The sequence below is a fragment of the Lepidochelys kempii genome, chromosome 3, assembly GCF_965140265.1.
Source record: "Lepidochelys kempii isolate rLepKem1 chromosome 3, rLepKem1.hap2, whole genome shotgun sequence".
NCBI classification, from domain to species: domain Eukaryota; kingdom Metazoa; phylum Chordata; order Testudines; family Cheloniidae; genus Lepidochelys; species Lepidochelys kempii.
This window is the reverse complement of record NC_133258.1, coordinates 131,044,346-131,063,491: the sequence shown is the minus strand read 5'-3', so window position 1 is coordinate 131,063,491 and position 19,146 is coordinate 131,044,346. Positions and strand designations below refer to the sequence as shown.

At 42.9% G+C, this 19,146-nt stretch overlaps 1 long non-coding RNA gene across 1 annotated transcript in view; it reads left to right on the top strand.

Moving 5' to 3' along the window:
- Positions 1 to 17,438, top strand: part of LOC140908294 (uncharacterized) — a 159,871-nt gene extending 142,433 nt beyond the window's left edge. Inside the window, exon 3 of the long non-coding RNA XR_012157826.1 lies at positions 17,350 to 17,438. This is a non-coding gene — a long non-coding RNA (uncharacterized lncRNA). The remainder of the gene's footprint in view (positions 1 to 17,349) is intronic.
- The last annotated feature ends 1,708 nt before the right edge of the window (positions 17,439 to 19,146 follow it).

Here is a 19,146-nt window from a genome sequence, read left to right as displayed (position 1 = left end):
GCTCCAGGAGTCATGTGACTACATGAGAATCTGAGGTTATGTCTTCACTTAAACTGTGCTACAATGGCACAGCTGTGCCACTGTAGAGCTCCAATGTAGATACTCACTACAGCAACAGGAAGGGTTCTCCCATCGGCATAGTTAATCCACCTCCTTGAGAGGCGCTAGCTAGGTCAATGGAAGAATTTTCTCACCCCTAACTGGTGTAGCTGTGCCAATGTAAGTTTTCAGTGTAGGCCAGCCTTCAGCTTTCATTACAAACAAAAAAAAAAAAAACCTGGGGCCAAGTCTACATTAACAAGTTAGGTTGATCCAGCTACGCCCCTCAGAGGTGTGAAAAATCCACACCCCGAGTGACACAGTTAAACCGACCTCCCCCAGTGTAGACAGCACTAGGACAATGAAAGAATTCTTCCGTTGACCTTGCTACCACCTCTCGGGGAGGTGGATTAACTACAGCAATGGGAGAACCCCTTCTATTGGCATAGGTAGTTTCTACAGTGAAGCGCTACAGCGGTACTTTTACAGCACTGTAGCTGTGCGGCTGTAGCAGTTTAAGTGTAGACATAGCCTACGTTTCTAACCCTTGTTATTGTAGAGGAAAACTTAAAAACATGAACCCTTAAGGCTCAAAAACCAGAAGGCAAATAAAAAGAACCTCAAACTTCTTATCTTTTAAAATCTCATGATTTTGAAGCCAATTTCATGATTCTTTTGGAGGCAGTCTGACTTGTGATTCTGGGGGGGTCTGACTTGTGGTTACCTGAAGCTCTCCAAAGCCCTTAACAGTCTACTCCCATGTAGAGTGCTGTTGACTTCATGGAAGTTAAAGTGGGGGTGAGTTTAGCCTGTTTAGTCTAGAAAATAAACTGGGGAAACTTGCAAGAACAGACTTTTTGGCAAGGTCTTTAGATTTACCCTTTATAAGAAAGTTATATAGAATTTAAGAGCTGGCTGAAAAATGAAGAAAAATGTTGTTAGATTTTTAATTTTTTTAAAAAAATTGTTGAAATTTATACTTTTTGAAACATTTTAATGACTGCAAAAACTGGTAAAAAGCAACAAAAAAATTCACAGAAAATGTTCAACCAGCTTTATGGAATTTAATAGGGATGAAATTAATAGGGTCCTACAGAAACTGAACAAAGTTCTATAGAAATTATTCTAAAAATTTGTTGAATTTAATAGAGAATGAGATCCTTTCTACAGGATTATTTTAGTTATCCTAGAGAATCCTATAGTACAGAAGTAATTCTCCATTAAATGTTTTTGGATAGTTAAAAATATCTGTCGAAAAATTATCATTTTCTACTAAATTCAATAGGATTATTTCATAAAAGCATCCTTCGTCCACTTAAATCGCATGAGTACTGCACTTTTTATTTGCTTTAAACAACCCTAATATTTTCCTGATCACTGCATTCTTATTAAAGCTCTGCAAAATATTTACAATGAAACATGAATCCTTGTGAAACCTGCCTGGTTTCAGGTTTCATTATAAACTCGAAACTCAAGCCAGCTTCGTTAAAAGCTTCAACAGGGTTCGTGAACCTTTCCACCCAAACTGGATTGATTTATGGCTTCATGTCAAAACTATACAAATCATGCAATGTCAAATGGGTTGAGCACGCAGCAAAACCTGGGGGGCGTGAAGCCATGCAAATCAAACCCCACAACTCCATGGAGCAACAATGCTGAATGTGCACAGCCAGTGGCTTGACATGCGGTCATCTAGACATATTGATCTTTAAAAAGCATTAAACGTGTGATTGCACTGACCCATCGGTAAAATGATCTGACCCAGTATAACACAGGCCAAGATTAAAACAAAAAACAAAAAAAAAACAGGTGCCTAAAGTTAAGCATCTAAATCCTTATTTATAGGTGTCTAAAGAACTGGGCACAAGTGCTGAGCACACAGTAACTACCTTTTTAATCAGGCCCATTATTTAGGTGCCCAGATATGAATGGAGGAGCCTAATTTTTGGTATTATTTCTGAAAACCGTGGCCATAAACTTTAGATTAGAACCAGTCCTGACTGGGGGTTGTGGGAGAGGGTACAAGTCCTGCAGAGGGCTCAGCCGCAATCCTCGAGTGCAGGTCAAAAGGTGGGGGTATCACTAGAAACTGTGCAGGGGGCAGAGAGAAGTGGTTGTGGAGCAATAGGGCAGAAAAGGTGGGGGAGTAGCACTGTATGTAAGGGAGCAGTATGACTGCTCAGAGCTCCGGTACGAAACTGCAGAAAAACCTGAGTGTCTCTGGATTAAGTTTAGAAGTGTGTGCAACAAGAGTGATGTAGTGGTGGGAGTCTGCTATAGACCACCGGACCAGGGGGATGAGGTGGATGAGGCTTTCTTCCGGCAGCTCACGGAAGCTACTAGATCGCATGCCCTGATTCTCATGGGTGACTTTAATTTTCCTGATATCTGCTGGGAGAGCAATACAGCGGTGCATATACAATCCAGGAAGTTTTTGGAAAGCGTAGGGGACAATTTCCTGGCACAAGTGCTAGAGGAGCCAACTAGGGGGGGCGCTTTTCTTGACCTGCTGCTCACAAACCGGGTAGAATTAGTGGGGGAAGCAAAAGTGGATGGGAATCTGGGAGGCAGTGACCATGAGTTGGTTGAGTTCAGGATCCTGACGCAGGGAAGAAAGGTAAGCAGCAGGATACGGACCCTGGACTTCAGGAAAGCAGACTTCGACTCCCTCAGGGAACGGATGGCCAGGATCCCCTGGGGGACTAACTTGAAGGGGAAAGGAGTCCAGGAGAGCTGGCTGTATTTCAAGGAATCCCTGTTGAGGTTACAGGGACAAACCATCCCGATGAGTCGAAAGAATAGTAAATATGGCAGGCGACCAACTTGGCTTAATGGTGAAATCCTAGCGGATCTTAAACATAAAAAAGAAGCTTACAAGAAGTGGAAGGTTGGACATATGACCAGGGAAGAGTATAAAAATATTGCTCGGGCATGTAGGAATGTTATCAGGAGGGCCAAATCGCACCTGGAGCTACAGCTAGCCAGAGATGTCAAGAGTAACAAGAAGGGTTTCTTCAGGTATGTTGGCAACAAGAAGAAAGCCAAGGAATGTGTGGGCCCCTTACTGAATGAGGGAGGCAACCTAGTGACAGAGGATGTGGAAAAAGCTAATGTACTCAATGCTTTTTTTGCCTCTGTTTTCACTAACAAGGTCAGCTCCCAGACTGCTGCGCTGGGCATCACAAAATGCGGAAGAGATGGCCAGCCCTCTGTGGAGATAGAGGCGGTTAGGGACTATTTAGAAAAGCTGGACGTGCACAAGTCCATGGGGCCGGACGAGTTGCATCCGAGAGTGGTGAAGGAATTGGCGGCTGAGATTGCAGAGCCACTGGCCATTATCTTTGAAAACTCGTGGCGAACCGGGGAAGTCCCGGATGACTGGAAAAAGGCTAATGTAGTGCCAATCTTTAAAAAAGGGAAGAAGGAAGATCCTGGGAACTACAGGCCAGTCAGCCTCACCTCAGTCCCTGGAAAAATCATGGAGCAGGTCCTCAAAGAATCAATCCTGAAGCACTTGCATGAGAGGAAAGTGATCAGGAACAGCCAGCATGGATTCACCAAGGGAAGGTCATGCCTGACTAATCTAATCGCCTTTTATGATGAGATTACTGGTTCTGTGGATGAAGGGAAAGCAGTGGATGTATTGTTTCTTGACTTTAGCAAAGCTTTTGACACGGTCTCCCATAGTATTCTTGTCAGCAAGTTAAGGAAGTATGGGCTGGATGAATGCACTATAAGGTGGGTAGAAAGCTGGCTAGATTGTCGGGCTCAACGGGTAGTGATCAATGGCTCCATGTCTAGTTGGCAGCCGGTATCAAGTGGAGTGCCCCAAGGGTCGGTCCTGGGGCCGGTTTTATTCAATATCTTCATAAATGATCTGGAGGATGGTGTGGATTGCACTCTCAGCAAATTTGCGGATGATACTAAACTGGGAGGAGTGGTAGATACGCTGGAGGGGAGGGATAGGATACAGAAGGACCTAGACCAATTGGAAGATTGGGCCAAAAGGAATCTGATGAGGTTCAATAAGGATAAGTGCAGGGTCCTGCACTTAGGACGGAAGAACCCAATGCACAGCTACAGACTAGGGACCGAATGGCTAGGCAGCAGTTCTGCGGAAAAGGACCTAGGGGTGACAGTGGACGAGAAGCTGGATATGAGTCAGCAGTGTGCCCTTGTTGCCAAGAAGGCCAATGGCATTTTGGGATGTATAAGTAGGGGCATAGCGAGCAGATCGAGGGACATGATCGTTCCCCTCTATTCGACATTGGTGAGGCCTCATCTGGAGTACTGTGTCCAGTTTTGGGCCCCACACTACAAGAAGGATGTGGATAAATTGGAGAGAGTCCAGCGAAGGGCAATAAAAATGATTAGGGGACTGGAACACATGAGTTATGAGGAGAGGCTGAGGGAGCTGGGATTGTTTAGCCTGCAGAAGAGAAGAATGAGGGGGGATTTGATAGCTGCTTTCAACTACCTGAAAGGGGGTTCCAAAGAGGATGGCTCTAGACTGTTCTCAATGGTAGCAGATGACAGAACGAGGAGTAATGGTCTCAAGTTGCAGTGGGGGAGGTTTAGATTGGATATTAGGAAAAACTTTTTCACTAAGAGGGTGGTGAAACACTGGAATGCGTTACCTAGGGAGGTGGTAGAATCTCCTTCCTTAGAGGTTTTTAAGGTCAGGCTTGACAAAGCCCTGGCTGGGATGATTTAACTGGGAATTGGTCCTGCTTTGAGCAGGGGGTTGGACTAGATGACCTTCTGGGGTCCCTTCCAACCCTGATATTCTATGATTCTATGATTCTATGATTCAATGGCCTGGTGCATCTCTACACCAAATGAGCTGAGCCAGCACAAACAGGGTGCATTCTTGAGAAAGGCAGTTTCTCCAGGGGCTGCTGCAGGGGTGGCACACCTCTTTGCTGGTTACTATGTCTGTGACTTCAATATGACAATGCAGTCTCAGTGGGTTCAAAGTAATTCTGCTGATTTAATACTATTGCTTCCCATCTTCTGCATCACGACTGTTCTTTGGCTTGGTCTGGCTTCTGTGAAGCATATGTTTGGTCATTAGTCATTAAATCCTGATTCTAACACCAGCATTAGGGTTTTGACAACCACATCAAGGATAGGATCCAGCCGCCCTTGCACAAGACATTTTTAAGTACTGTACACCCAGCCTTAATAAGCAAAAAGGAATTTAGCCAATAGATCATTACCCCCTGGACCAGACTTTACTGGAACTATCTCTTTCTTCTGGAATGGAAGGCGATGATAAATTATGCGCCAGATTCCAATCTACCCTTTGAAACTTGTGTTTCAGATATTTCACTGACAATGAATTACAAGAACCAAAGGGGAAGATATAACGTTGGATAGAAAGCCATTTATTAAATGTCAAGTCAATCTCAACAGGACATGAAAGTGCTCAAATACCACAGGGTGGTGAATGTATAAATGCCAAAACAGGCAAATAGGTAGATACTAATAGGTCAGATTGATGGAGCAGTGTGACCAGATCCACATGCAAAATGTTCCCCAGAAAGCCTGCATAGGTGAGCATTGTTAAATTTTATTCTAATTAGTGTAGGTCTGGCACCTATCTGTATTTGGCCAGCAGAATGAAATCATCTTGTCCTGAAGCCTTGATTCTGCATTTTGATTCCCAGTGTTTACTTTTTTTTTTACTTCTCCATGATATATCAGTGATTATATTGCCTTGACTTGTCACATCTATTATTTACTTTCAATTTATACAACTGGGCATCTATATGTCGCTCTAGGAGCATACACAAAAACTGCCAAGTACAAACAATTGCCTACCTTTGTTAGATTTCTCTGAAATTCCTCACAGTCTTCTCTAGTTTTTACCCAAACTAAATAATTTGATCTCATCTGCTAATTTCACCACCTCATTGTTCATCCCCTTTTCCTGACTGTTAGTGAATATATTAAACAACACTGATCCTAGAGATGCTTCATTTTCTCATCGCTCTTCTTAGAAAGACAGGGTGGGTGTGGTAATATCTTTTATTGGACCAACTTCTGGTGGTGAGAGAGACAAACTTTTGCACTTACACAGAGCTCCTCTCTAAAATCCTGGGACCAACACGCTGCAACAACTCTGCATACAACAATGAAAGATATTGTGGTAGTGCCTAGTAACCTAAACCGGTCTGGGCCCCATTGTGCTAGGTGCTGCACAAAGATATAGAAATGACAATCCCTTGTACCAATGAGTTTGCAATCTAACATATTTTCTCAGAGAAGAGGGTCAGACTAAAGGCGCAAGGGTACTGGGCCTACCGAAATTCAGGGACCTTCGCGGCTGACAAATAATAGACAATGCAGCTTTATTGTGCTCTTTACTGCCTACTTGCAGTAATGTGGCATTATGTCGTATCATGTCTTAGGATGTGGGGAGAGTACATCATTGTCTCTGGTGACACAAGGTCATCACATGGTGAAGCAGTGTCACCACACAAGATCCCGACATAGCATCCAATGTGTTATTACTACTGTCTAATAAAAACTATGTTGGCCAGGGGACCCTGAAGCTTGAGCTCCCCTGGATATTGCCCTGTCATTCCCCACAGTTATAGTGACCCTGGCTGAAGTATAAAACTACGTAAAATAAATCTGTTTGGAAAGCCCCACAGTGAGCACCCACAGCAAAGTTAGCTGGATCTTTTATGCAATTTACAGTGACCCTAACTATTAGAGGTAAACCACTGCAATAAAGCTGAGGCATAATTTGTTGGTAAACTTTTACAAATAAAGGAGCTGGTTTTGGCTTTTTCTGTGGGCAGAATGCCCATAGTCAAAAGCTGTTGGTTAATATTGTACTTAAGGATCAGTGGTTTGTGTCAGTTGTGGTCACTTGACATGCTTTTGCCAGCTGATATAACAGCATGTCAAATGGGTCAAAGCCAAAATAAACATGCTCCATGAGATCATTATGTCTTAGATCACAGTGTGTGTGAGCTCTCTGAAGCTTTAGGATACACTTGGAAGACTTTAAATCATTTAAGCGAATGTTTCCAGCAGGGATTTTGGATTGTTTTGCTGTTTCACCAGGGAAAGAAATAAGCATAAAATATTGACACAAAAGAAAATGTTGACTTTAACCATGGCAGAGATCAGGTTAAAGGCTTTTGATCGCAAACTCCATTCATGGCAAATCCAAGATTTTACAGGAAAGAAATGAAACAAGGAATTTGAAATTAAGCCTGAAGTATCGGGTGTAAAATGGAAATGTGTGCATTTATGGAAAGCTCAATGTGAAATTATAAGAGAAACTAATACATAAGATGAATATTAGGAGATCCTGCTGGCTGGCTGCTTAGTCATTCCCAGCTGGTGGTTACCCATACCCATCAATGTAGAAGTGGATCTTGAGTAGGGGTTGGAGGGAGGACAAATTAGTGGTTTTATAGATTAGTTCAGGGAGGATATTCCATGTGTATGGGAAAGGAGGAAGAAAGCACAAAGATATTAAGAGCAGTGAGGCTGGCATTGATGTCAGAGTGGAATAGGGATGACATGATAAGATAGAAGGCCCTGCGTCTCCTCCCACTGAATGGCAATGGCAAAACTATTGACTTCAAAGTTCAGTATCACAGGCCCCTAAGAAAGGGTGAACAGGGAGGGCAAGCTTATGAAAGGTCTCAAAGGGAAGGGGAAACTGTCTGACCCTGTGTGATGTGACTTTGGTCTCTGTTCAATCCTGGGGACTGAATAGCACACTAGGTCCAACTCTGCTGTCCAGCAGTCCCAGCAGACAGGCTAAGGCAGGGGTAGTCAACAGGCAGATCATGGGCCAAATCTGGACCACCAGGTGCTTTTGAACGGACACCAAAATATTTTTATTTATCATCATTATTGTTATTTTTTTTATTATTTTCTCTGGAGTCTGGACCTTGACCAAGAAATGTGGATCTGGACCAAAAAACTAAGGACTACCTCTGGGCTAAGGTCTGAATGGACCAGGGACTGACATGCTGTCTTGTCTCCTGTTGTTCTTTTCAGGGTTGGAGGCCCTGGGGAAGCTAGTACCCTGCTGCCCATTCTGTATGTGCTCTGTAGGTAAAGGAGGGGTTCAGACACTTAGGTTCAGGATCTGGAGCCTAAGCATTGAAACTCCCCCCTCCCTCTAGATTAATGACCAGCAGGGAATTTTTAAAGCACTTCCCTAACTCTCCTCCTGTTTCTATTGTGGGTTTCCTTTCCTCTGACAGTACCACACCGCGGCATTCGCCAGACTCACAAGGAAGTGGGGGTTTCAGCATATACAAACAGAGAGAGCGGTGTCTTTGGCAGCTTTCAGAGCAGCTTGTCTCAGGTTTCCTTTCATTTTTAATGGATCACATACCGCTCTCAACGTCTGTCTCTGATTTTCTGGGCATGACCTTGATTTTACATCAAACATTCCCCAGGTCGCTCTGCATCCTGCTGTTGTCTGGCCGGATTATTGTCCTTAGAGCTGATCTTTCTATTAAGATATTTGGTTTTATTATTTTTCTAACCTAAAGCCCATCTAAAATGTAAAGCCGTGTTCAGCCTTTCCTCAAAGACACCTGTACTTTGATTCTTTGTTCCTGATGTTGCTGTCAGACAGCTGTGAGGTAAGATGATTACACAGAGAACTAACCTTGGGAGATATATTAATATTTATCAGGTGAACTGAAGCAAATTAGTAGCCTCTATGATCGGCCCCTCTTTGTTCATAAGCTAGTCAACACACAGCTTGATGAGGTACTGTCTGTAATATTGTTACAGAAGCACTTCTCAGGTCTCCACTTATATAATCTATTTATGTGGCCCCCCAGCTCCTTGGTACCTGAATGTGTCATATGCATAGGTCCACAGGTATTGCCAGATGAGATCAGATCCAAGGTCCATCTAGTGCTGTATCCCATCTCTGGCAGTGGACAGTACCAGATGCCTCAGAGGAAGTTCTACAAAACCCACAGTAGGCAGATATGGGATCATCTGGCTCCCTAGCGTAGGTCTCATCCTGACCTCTATCAGTGAGAGACTGGCTTTAAGTAATGGATTTATCACCACAGCACCTCTATGAGGTAGGCAGGGAAGTGTTACTATATTCCCATTTTACAGATCAGGAATGGAGGCAGAAAGATACAATAACTTGTTCAAAGTCACGCAGAAGGCCTGCGACAGAGCTGAGAACCCCGGTGTACTGAGTTCCAGACCAGCACTGTCACCAGAAGACCATCTTTGTTCACATTTCTTTCAACTGAGGCCTTACAAACCGAGGTTGTGCCTGTTTTCTGCATGGCTGTTAACAGATGCCATAACAATAGAGGTTTTTCTCACTGTCCTTTTCTCCCCTCACCTCCTGCTCTTGTACAGTATCCTGTGCTGCCCTTTACCACAGGGAAACTGCATTTCAATGGCAGTGTACGCGTATAATTTGTGAAATGCTCTGAGATCCCTCAGGCTGAAAGGTTCCATGTAACTATAAAGCAATAGTGTTATGCTGTACTTTTGGAAAGCTTTCAACTTGTTTCTTTATTTGGTGGACAGTCTCAAAGTGGAGGTTGTAAGCAATAGAGATACGCTGACCTCCAAATCCCTGGTTCTGAGCTCCCCTTTTCCTGGAGAAAGTTTGGATTAACATCCTATTGTTGCAATAAGTTAGAGCTAGACCCCAGATCCAAACACCCTAGATCTTTGAGCTAGTTTGTATCTGGATCTAAACTTCACAACTGTTTTCCTAGCTATAGAGGAGGCTAATATGGAACCCTGGATCCCAATTCCTACATTTAGGGAAGTACGGATCTGAACAAAGTCGCTTGGGCCTATCTCTGAGCAGTGAGGTCTGATCCTCCAAAGAATGAGAAAAACACCCGTAAACATGGAACCTTACCAAACCATGTGGAGGTCTTGACTGTGCAGAGATGGGCTAGAAGTCTCACACAAACACACTTGTTCACGAGATGTTCAGTGTTTGCCACTTCTAGACGGTCCAGAAATCCCAAGAGCGCAGACTGTCTTGTGTCACTTCAGCATTTCCAGCTCCAGCCAGCGCAGAGAAATTTAAACTTTTGAAATTCAAAATAGGCCTGGATTCAATTTAAGTTTTAGATTAAAGTTCCTCATTTAAATTTCCTGTAAGATCCCATTTTATCTGAACTGGGTACCTAGCAATCATGCTTCTTTAGGATAGCACCAGCCAGGAGCTTGGTTTGGTGAGCATAAAGGACAGTGCTCTTTAAAGGTCCAATTAGACTCTAATTGACTTCACTGGGAGTGAAGAAGGGGACCTAAAGGCTCATCCTGTACTTCATACTCAGTCAAAATTGCCACTGACATCAATGAGAATTTTGCCTGAGGAAGGACTCACAGGGTCTGGCCTCATCTGCCAGAAATTTTAGGCCTCATAAAACATAAGCAACTCACATGATAAGTCAGGTAGAGTATTTTTTAAAAATCCCTGGCTCTTCAGTCTGCTCTATTTAATCATTTTAGGCAAAATTGTGCTCTTGGTTGTATGTGTGGGGATCACATTTCCACCAAAGGGTGCCACGTGTGAATATCCAAGAGCAGAATTTGGCTCTTACTCACGTGGCTGCACTGTATAAACCATTCCACTGCAGGATCCTTCCCTCTGTGCTCCATGCACAGAGTGCTATTTGCTCTTTCCATATGTTTCTGACAACAAGCTCTGCCCTGAGCTCACTGTGCTTCACCCCAAGGAGCGAACATATTGCAGCTCAACTCAGTGCATGTGAAATGTGCTTTGGAAGATTCCCTTTCCCTCCCCTCAGGGCCCTTCCGTGCTGTCACAGGCTCTTGCTAATTGGATACATCTGACCTGCCAGCATCTTTGAAAGGCCGCAGAGGATCCGTTTAAAGAAACACATTTGGTTTCACATTGAATTTACAGAGTGAAAGTTTTACCAGCTGGAAAGTTCTGAACCAAAGTTGATCTTTCCATGAGGAGCGAATAACAGATTGGATCCAGACCCTTCCTGGTTTCAGCTTTCCTCTTCACTTATTCCACTCATTACCTTTTGGAAAAAATGGCTATCGTAAATGCTAAACACCAGTGTCTTAGGTGTGAGTTAAAAAGACAAAATCAAACCCAACAACTCCAGCTTCTTGTTTATAAATGATCTTGAACTCGACTTCTCAGCTAACTGCATAACAGACATATCTCATTGTGCTGTTTCCTCTTAGATGACGTGTCATAACACTGTGAAGTGTGTGATGGGATCCACACATAGAACCAGGCAGGAGACTTCTGCTAACACACTAAAAAATAATCTGCATCGTTTGACTGTCACAGAGACTGATCCAAAGCCTACGGAAGTCATTGTAAAGACTCCCATTACCTTTAGTGGGCTTTGCATCAGACCCATCCAAGCCCTTCTCTTGGGTGGATCTCAAAACACTTTATAGAGGGAAGAAAGTATCATTATTCCCACTTAACAAACGGGAAAGCTGAGGCCAGCGTCTTGTCCCAGTCTCACAGCAGGTCAATGGCAAATCTCAGAATAGAACCTAGATAGTCTCCTGACTCCCAGTCCTATCCATTAGGCAAGCGTTTCTCAGTCTTTTCAGATACCAAGGACCAGCTTGCTGCCTTCCTAAACTGTGCCAGGGAGATCTCAAGGACTGGCACCAGTCCATGGAGAAACACTGCATTAGACCATGCTTCATCCCCACTTTGCTGGCATGCCTGTGGAGAGGAGAAGTACTTTTTATTTCAATCAATTGATCTGTAGTGAAATAAGTACAGTGTATCTTAGAATTTATATTCCACATAGAAGGTTTAAGGAAACCGGGGTCAGAGAGGAACTATATAAGCACAAGGACTCCACTTAAACTGCACTTATGCTATAATTTAAGCAATATAGAGCAATAATGTGTGTGTAAAGTTACTGAAAATGACACACATAAAAATAAGCATTAAACTACACAGATTTAAAGATGAGGAACGATTACAATAATATTAACACATATAAATAAATTCGTGGCATAGTGTCCTGGTCACTGCAGTTGCAGAAGACTGCAGGCTTAACTGAAGGCAATTAACCCATTTTTATTGGGAATTACTGACACTTGGGTGGCAATTGCTGGGCTGATGAGGCAATTGGCTCAGTAATTGGGAGGCTGTATGTTTGGGAAGAACAGGAAGTGAACGGGAGCTCAAGAGGGTGATCAAGCCTAGGAGAGGAGAGAGAGCTGTGTGGAAGTCTCCTCCTGCTGTAAACCTGTGGTATGTTCTGTTGTGCTTAGAAACTGAAGATTAAGTGCACATGTAGTGAAAGACAAATAGTCCGCACATGCTTGTGCCTAGGAGACTACAAGAACAGGCTAGACAGTGGTACTTGCAGGCGAGGTGAAGGGATGCCCTGTGACAGCACCATCTGAGCAATATGGAGGTTTTTAAGTATGTAAGAAACAAAAGAAATCCTAGTAATTAGACAGTCCCATCACTAGATGGAGGGTTACAGTTGTTAATGATGATGCAGAAAAGGCAGCAGTGTTCAATAAATATTTCTGTTCTGTGTTTGGAAAGAAGCAGGATGATATTTTTGTATCATGAGAATGATGAAGTATTTTCCAGTTCATTAATAACTAAGAAGGATGTTAGACAACATCTACTAGGGATAAACACTTTTAAATAATTAGGCCTAGATAACTTGCACCCAAGAGTTTTAAAAGAGTTGGCTGAGGAGACCTCTTTGCTGCTGATGTTAATTTTAAAAAAATCTTGGAGTACAGGAAAATTCCAGAAGACTAGAAAAGCGCTAATGTTGTGCCAATATTCAAAAAGGGTGAGTGGGATGACCCGGGTCTCTACAGACCAGTTAGCCTGACATCAGTCTGTGCAAAATAATAGAAAAACCGATACAGGATTTAACTGATAAAGAATTAAAGGATAGGAATATAATTAATGCCTGTCAACATGGCTTTATGGAAAATAGGTCTTACTTAATTCTTTGGTGTGATTACAAGTTTGGTTGACAAAGGTAACTGTAGCTGTAACATACTTACCCTTTTGTAAGGTATGTGACTTAACACTGCATGACATACTAGCTAAAAATTTAGCACTATACAATATCAAAAAATCACATCTTAAATAGATTAAGAACTAACTAGCTGATAGTTTTCAAAAAGCAGTTGCCAATGGGGAATCATCATCAAATCGGGGTGTTTCTAGTGGGGTTCCACGGGAGAGGTACTAGATCCAATGCTATTCAACATGATCTGAAAGTAAATATAAAATCACTGCTGATAAGATTTGCAGATTACATGAAGATTGGCAGAGTGGTAAATAATGATGATGACAGCGCAGTCATCCAGAGTGATCTGGATTGTTTGGTAGGCTGGGCCCTTTCAAACAAAATTAATTTTAATGCAGCCAGATGCAAAGTTACATGTCTAGGAACAAGGAATATAGGCCATATCTACAGAATGGGGGACTGTGTTCTGGAAAGCAGTGACCCTGTAAAGGATCTAAGGGTCATAGTGAATAAGCAACTCAAAATGAGCTCTCTGTGCGATGCTATGGCAAAAAGAGCTAATGTGATCCTTAGATGTTATACAGGGGAGTAGTGAGTAGACGTAGGGAGGTGATTTTACCTCTGTATAAGGCAGTGGTGAGACCTGTACTGGCAGACTGCATCCAGTTGTGGTGTCCATTTTAAAGGATGTTGAAAAATTGGAGTGGGGGCAGAAAAGAGCCACCAAAATAATTTGAGAGCTCGAAGAAAATGCCTTACAGTGAGAGACTTAGAGCTCAATCTGATTAGTTTATCAAAAAGCAGATTGAGGGGTGATTTGATTACAGTGTGTAAATACCTTCTTGGGGAGAAAATACTGGGGTACTAAAGGGCTCTTTAATCTAGCGGAGAAAGGCCTAACACAAACCAATGGCTGGAAGCTGCAGTCAGACAAATTCAAATTAAAAACAAGGCACACATTTTTAAGAGTGAGGGAGATTAACCATAGGAACAAGAGAAGTGGTGGATTCTCCATCTCTTGATGTCTGCAGGACTGGATGCCTTTCTGAAAGAGCTGCTTTAGCCAAACATAAGTTATAGTTATGGGGCTCATTACAGAGATAACTGCATGCAAGTTATCAGAGGTCAGATTAGGTGATTTAATGGTCCCTTCTGGCTTTAAACTCTAAGCAACTATGAATCTGACACTGAAAGCTGCCCTGACTGCTGGTGTCTCCGAGGAGGATGGCACTGTAAACACTGCCTGACCTCCCATGGGGTATGGCTGCTCCCATTAGTGCAGGAGTGAATCAAGCTACTATCTGGAGCATGGTACCTTAGTGGCTGAGACTTCGCATTAGCTGAACTAGTTAAAGATGGGCTCAAACCAAAATCCAGATCTGAGCTTTGTGGCTCAGGCTCATCTCTAGCATCAAGGGAAGCCACAAGCCAAGCAGGTGTGTTGTATCTGTTTTGCATGCATGGGTTTATTTTGTTTAGCTTCTGTTCTGAACAGAAATACTTGCCCAAGGCGGGAACCTTCTTGGAGGAGAGCTCCTTGCCTATGGCTGACACCAAGCATTCGACTGGGAAAACTACTTCTGCTCCTTCATCATAGAGAGATCAGCTTTGCCGCTTCAGTCTGGCTCCCCAGTGCTGATTTCTCCTTGCTTCACTCAAAAGCAGCATTATAAGAGAGTGCAAACAGGGCCTGATCTAAAGCCTATTAAAGTCAATGGGAGCCTGTCCATCTTTGGATCAGTCCTGTAGTGAATGAGAAAAAAGGATGGGGAGGGGCCAGAAAGCAAGAATGAAGGGGAACAGAAAGCAAAGTGGAGGCAGTGTGGTCTACTGGTTAGGTCACATGATTGGGAAGCTCTAGCTCTAGGCTCCATTCCATGCTATGATACTGACTCACTGTGTGGCCTGTTAGGACACTTTATCAATCAGTTCTTTAGTTACTGCCATCTGTGAAATGGGGACAATAGTACTTCCCTATTTCTCAGGGGTTTGGGAGTCTAAATACGTTCATGTTTCTAACGTACCCTCATGGAAGGCACTGTACAAGTGCTATATATTATCATGTTTATACGGATGAGGCAGAAAATCTCCCGACTGCAACAAGGAGCAGGACTGGAGGGTCAAGTGTCACTTCCTTTCAGTTGGTTGGGCCTATTGGTTGTAAGGTTTTTAAATTGAGTGAATTCATTACAGAGGTGCACCTGAAGGGAGGAAGGAATTAATCACAACCTCCAATCAATAGCATCCACTAACAAATCATTTTTCTCAGTGAAGTTCTGTGTAATATTGCAAAGCTGCAAGGAGGTGGGGTGTGGCGTTGATCAATACCATTTGCTTTCACTGAATCCATCAAAAAAATCAAAGGTTTGAACAAACCAGACTGCACAGCATGGAGATTTCCCTTAGAACTGCCTTTAATAAAGGGTCACTTCTGAATTAACCCTGTCATAAATACAAAGGGAAGGGTAACCACCTTTCTGTATATAGAACTATAAAATCTCTCCTGGCCAGAGGCAAAACCCTTTCACCTGTAAAGTGTTAAGAAGCTAAGATAACCTTGCTGGCACCTGACCAAAATGACCAATGAGGAGACAAGATACTTTCAAAGCTGGGAGGGGGTGGGAAACAAAGGGTCTGTCTGTCTTTGTGATGCTTTTGCCAGAAACAGATCAGGAATGCTCTTCATTACTCCTTAAATTAGTAAGTAATCTAGCTAGAAATGTGTTAGATTTCCTTTTGTTTAGTGGCTAGTAAAATAGCTGTGCTGAATGGAATGTATATTCCTGTTTTTGTGTCTTTTTGTAACTTAAGGTTTTGCCTAGAGGGATTCTCTGTGTTTTGAATCTGATTATCCTGTAAGGTATTTACCATCCTGATTTTACAGAGGTGATTCTTTTACTTTTTCTTTAATTAAAATTCTTTTTTAAAGAACCTGATTGCTTTTTCATTGTTCTTAAGATCCAAGGGTTTGGGTCTGTGTTCACCTATGCAAATTGGTGAGGATTTTTATCAAGCCTTCCCCAGGAAAGGAGGTGTAGGGCTTGGGTGGATATTTTGAGGGGAAGACGTCTCCAAGTGGGTTCTTTCCCTGTTCTTTGTTTAACACGCTTGGTGGTGGCAGCATAGGGTTCAAGGACAAGGCAAAGTTTGTACCTTGAGGAAGTTTTTAACCTAAACTGGTAATAATAAGCTTAGGGGGTCTTTCATGCAGGTCCTCACATCTGTACCTGAGAGTTCAGAGTGGGGAAGGAAACTTGACAAACCCTAAAAAGATTCTGAGGTTTGTTTGGGGTAAAAACCTAGAAGCTGAGATATTATCAAATGATCCAACCCTCAGGTGTCTGGGAAATGGATTAGCTAGATGTTAGAAGAGGCATTTTCTGGAGATTTCTGGTCCTCTGTTCTGCTTAGGCTTTTAGACTGCACCATTGCATCTAAAGGGCTTCCTGATTCTAGTCCTACACAGAGAACTGTCAAGAGGACTTTTTTTTTCCCCCCCAATATTTAATCATTTCTGCTTCTAGTCCCAACCACAGCTAGGAAATGCTGAGAACTACAAAAATGAAAAGCAATGTCACTGGAGCATTTTAAAAATTCTAAATGATTTGGGTTTCATTTTTGACTAAAGGTTTAAGTCTGTTCTTATTTGTATAGCTGAACCAGTACGCCCAGCTCACTTCACAATGGGAGGTCATTACAAAAAACATGCCCCATGCCCAAACAGGCTGGCCAGGTTGTAGAGGAGAAATGGATGGAGACAAAGGAACCTATCAAAGGCAGACCAGGCTGAAGTGCGGAAAGGCTCCTAGGTGTGTTAAGCTCCAACCAAACTTTGGTTGGTTGTACTTGGACTTCTATAGTTATTGCTGTTGCAGGAGAAAGGTATGGGCTGGGTGGGGAATCTACAAGGTGGAAAAGCAAATAATGGCTGGAAGGTCTCCAAAGAGGGGTACGTTTTCAGATTTCCCTTGGAAAGCTGAATTCAGGGTTTTTTCTCTCTCTCTCTCACACACACTGCCTGCCAGCTTCTCCCCTTTTACTCCAGCTCTCTTCAACGTCTTTGCGTTGTTTCTTCAAGAAACACTGGTGGGGCGATGGGTGGCACAAAAATGTTTCACAGGCCCAAAATGCTAAGCCTGACTCGGCTTGTTGAAATGTTCAGCTGTCCCTGGGGCTGGGATTGAGCTGACTCAGGCAGCTGCTGTGTGCAGCTGCCACAGATGCTACCACCGGGACTCCCCGCCTGTAAACCCTACCAGTGCCAGTGGGAGTGCCTGGGGAAATCACTACATATACGTAACCTCTCCATTCCCAGGGCTGCTGACTGCTCCTGCGACGCATGTGGCCAAGGACACCCGCCTGCCACCACCACTACTGTGGGAGCTACCTAGAGGAGCCTCCACACGGTTATGGCGAGGGGAGTGCCTGTTGGATCGAGAGGTGCAGAGCCAGCAGCGGAAGAAAGGATGGTGCATGAATATGGAGTGGCTGGAATGTTTTACACAAAATGTCACTGACGGAGGCAGAATATTTTTACAGAAGCCCCTTGCTCAAATTTTGGCAGCTGATCACTGGTTGCACTTGAAAGAAAATGCATCGGTCGTGTGCTAGAGCTATTTTTCGTGAACATATGGTGCTCAGTTATGCAGCCACATCATACAGGCAGCTCCCAGTGACCTCAAGGGCTGTTGCTTGTATGCAACAACTCCCTCATCAGCCCTTTGGTGTCAGAATTGGTGCAGTATTAATTGAAAAACGAATGCTTCCTTGAAAAGTGAAATAGTTGCTGCCAGAACTTCCCAAATTCTAGCGTCACAGCTTTGTCAACATGATGAGATTTCCCTGTAGCTGACATCCTGCTTTAACCCGTTTGTATTTTCCTTGCAAAATTGTGAAAGAAGTTCCAGTTCACCAGCTTCCACTGACAGTTCAAGAAGTCTAAGGGGAGTTTGGATGAATGTTTAACTGATCCAAATCATTCTTCCAGCTGATGGAGTGCCCTGCGGTCAATAATGTAGTATTCTCAGGACCAGCTGGTAAGTGATTAAAGGGCTGTTAGTTTAGTTTAGGCCCAACATTTAGATTTTGCAAAAATACGGGAAGGGGAGGAATTACAAAACCCTGATAGAGATCAGATGTGTTGCATTCATTAATTAAACAGTCATAAAAACTTTCTTTTTTAATTTAAAGATCCTACTGCAATGTTGGAATCACAAATGCTGCAGAGTTATACAGGAGTGCATGGGAACCAGAAAGTGAAAATAACTATGGTCAGAAAGTGAAATTGACCACTCCAGTTTCATGCCCACCCTGGCTGACCTGCAGAACATAAACCAATAGTTCAAATTGTAAAAAGGCTGATTCACCAGTATTCACCTAATTTAATGTCTATTTTTACATTCCACTGGATTTATACAGATGTGACTCCACTAAACCAGTGTAAAACTGGTGAATCAGGCCCCCAGATAAGTCTTTCACTGTGAATAACCTATTAGGTTATAACACTAATAGTAAGTAACACAGATAAGGGAAAATCTTTTTTTATTTTCCTGCTCAATGTGAATTTATATTGACAGTGTTCCCTTAAGTTATGGGAGAATTTTGTATGATGTATTATTTAAAATGTTATCATGTTCATTAATATTTTCAAATTGTGCTAAACCCCGTGTGCATCATTACACAGGTGAACAATAAACAATCATACATTAAGCAAACACAACGTAATCCAAGAAGAAGCCTGTTATTGTATTTTAGGATTAGATACACACACTGCCTCTCACTGAGTTCACAGCCTGGCCATAACCAGCTCTTACAAAAGCCCTTGAGAGTGAGACTCACAGTGTCCATTATATCGCTCTGTCTGGCAATAAACATGTGGAGGGGAAATCAGCGTAAAACATCGTGTGAACGTGAAAGAAAAGGAAAAAATAAACTACTCATCATGCACTCAAACAACAAGGATTCAAATAATCAGCATATCCCACCTGCTCCTCGGAACCCTCAAATCTCGGTTAGATTCAGACAAAAAATACAGCAAGTTGAAAGGATTTGACCAGCCTAATTCTGGGGGTGGAATGGTTCTCAGCAAACACCTGCTTCCCTCGGGGACCAG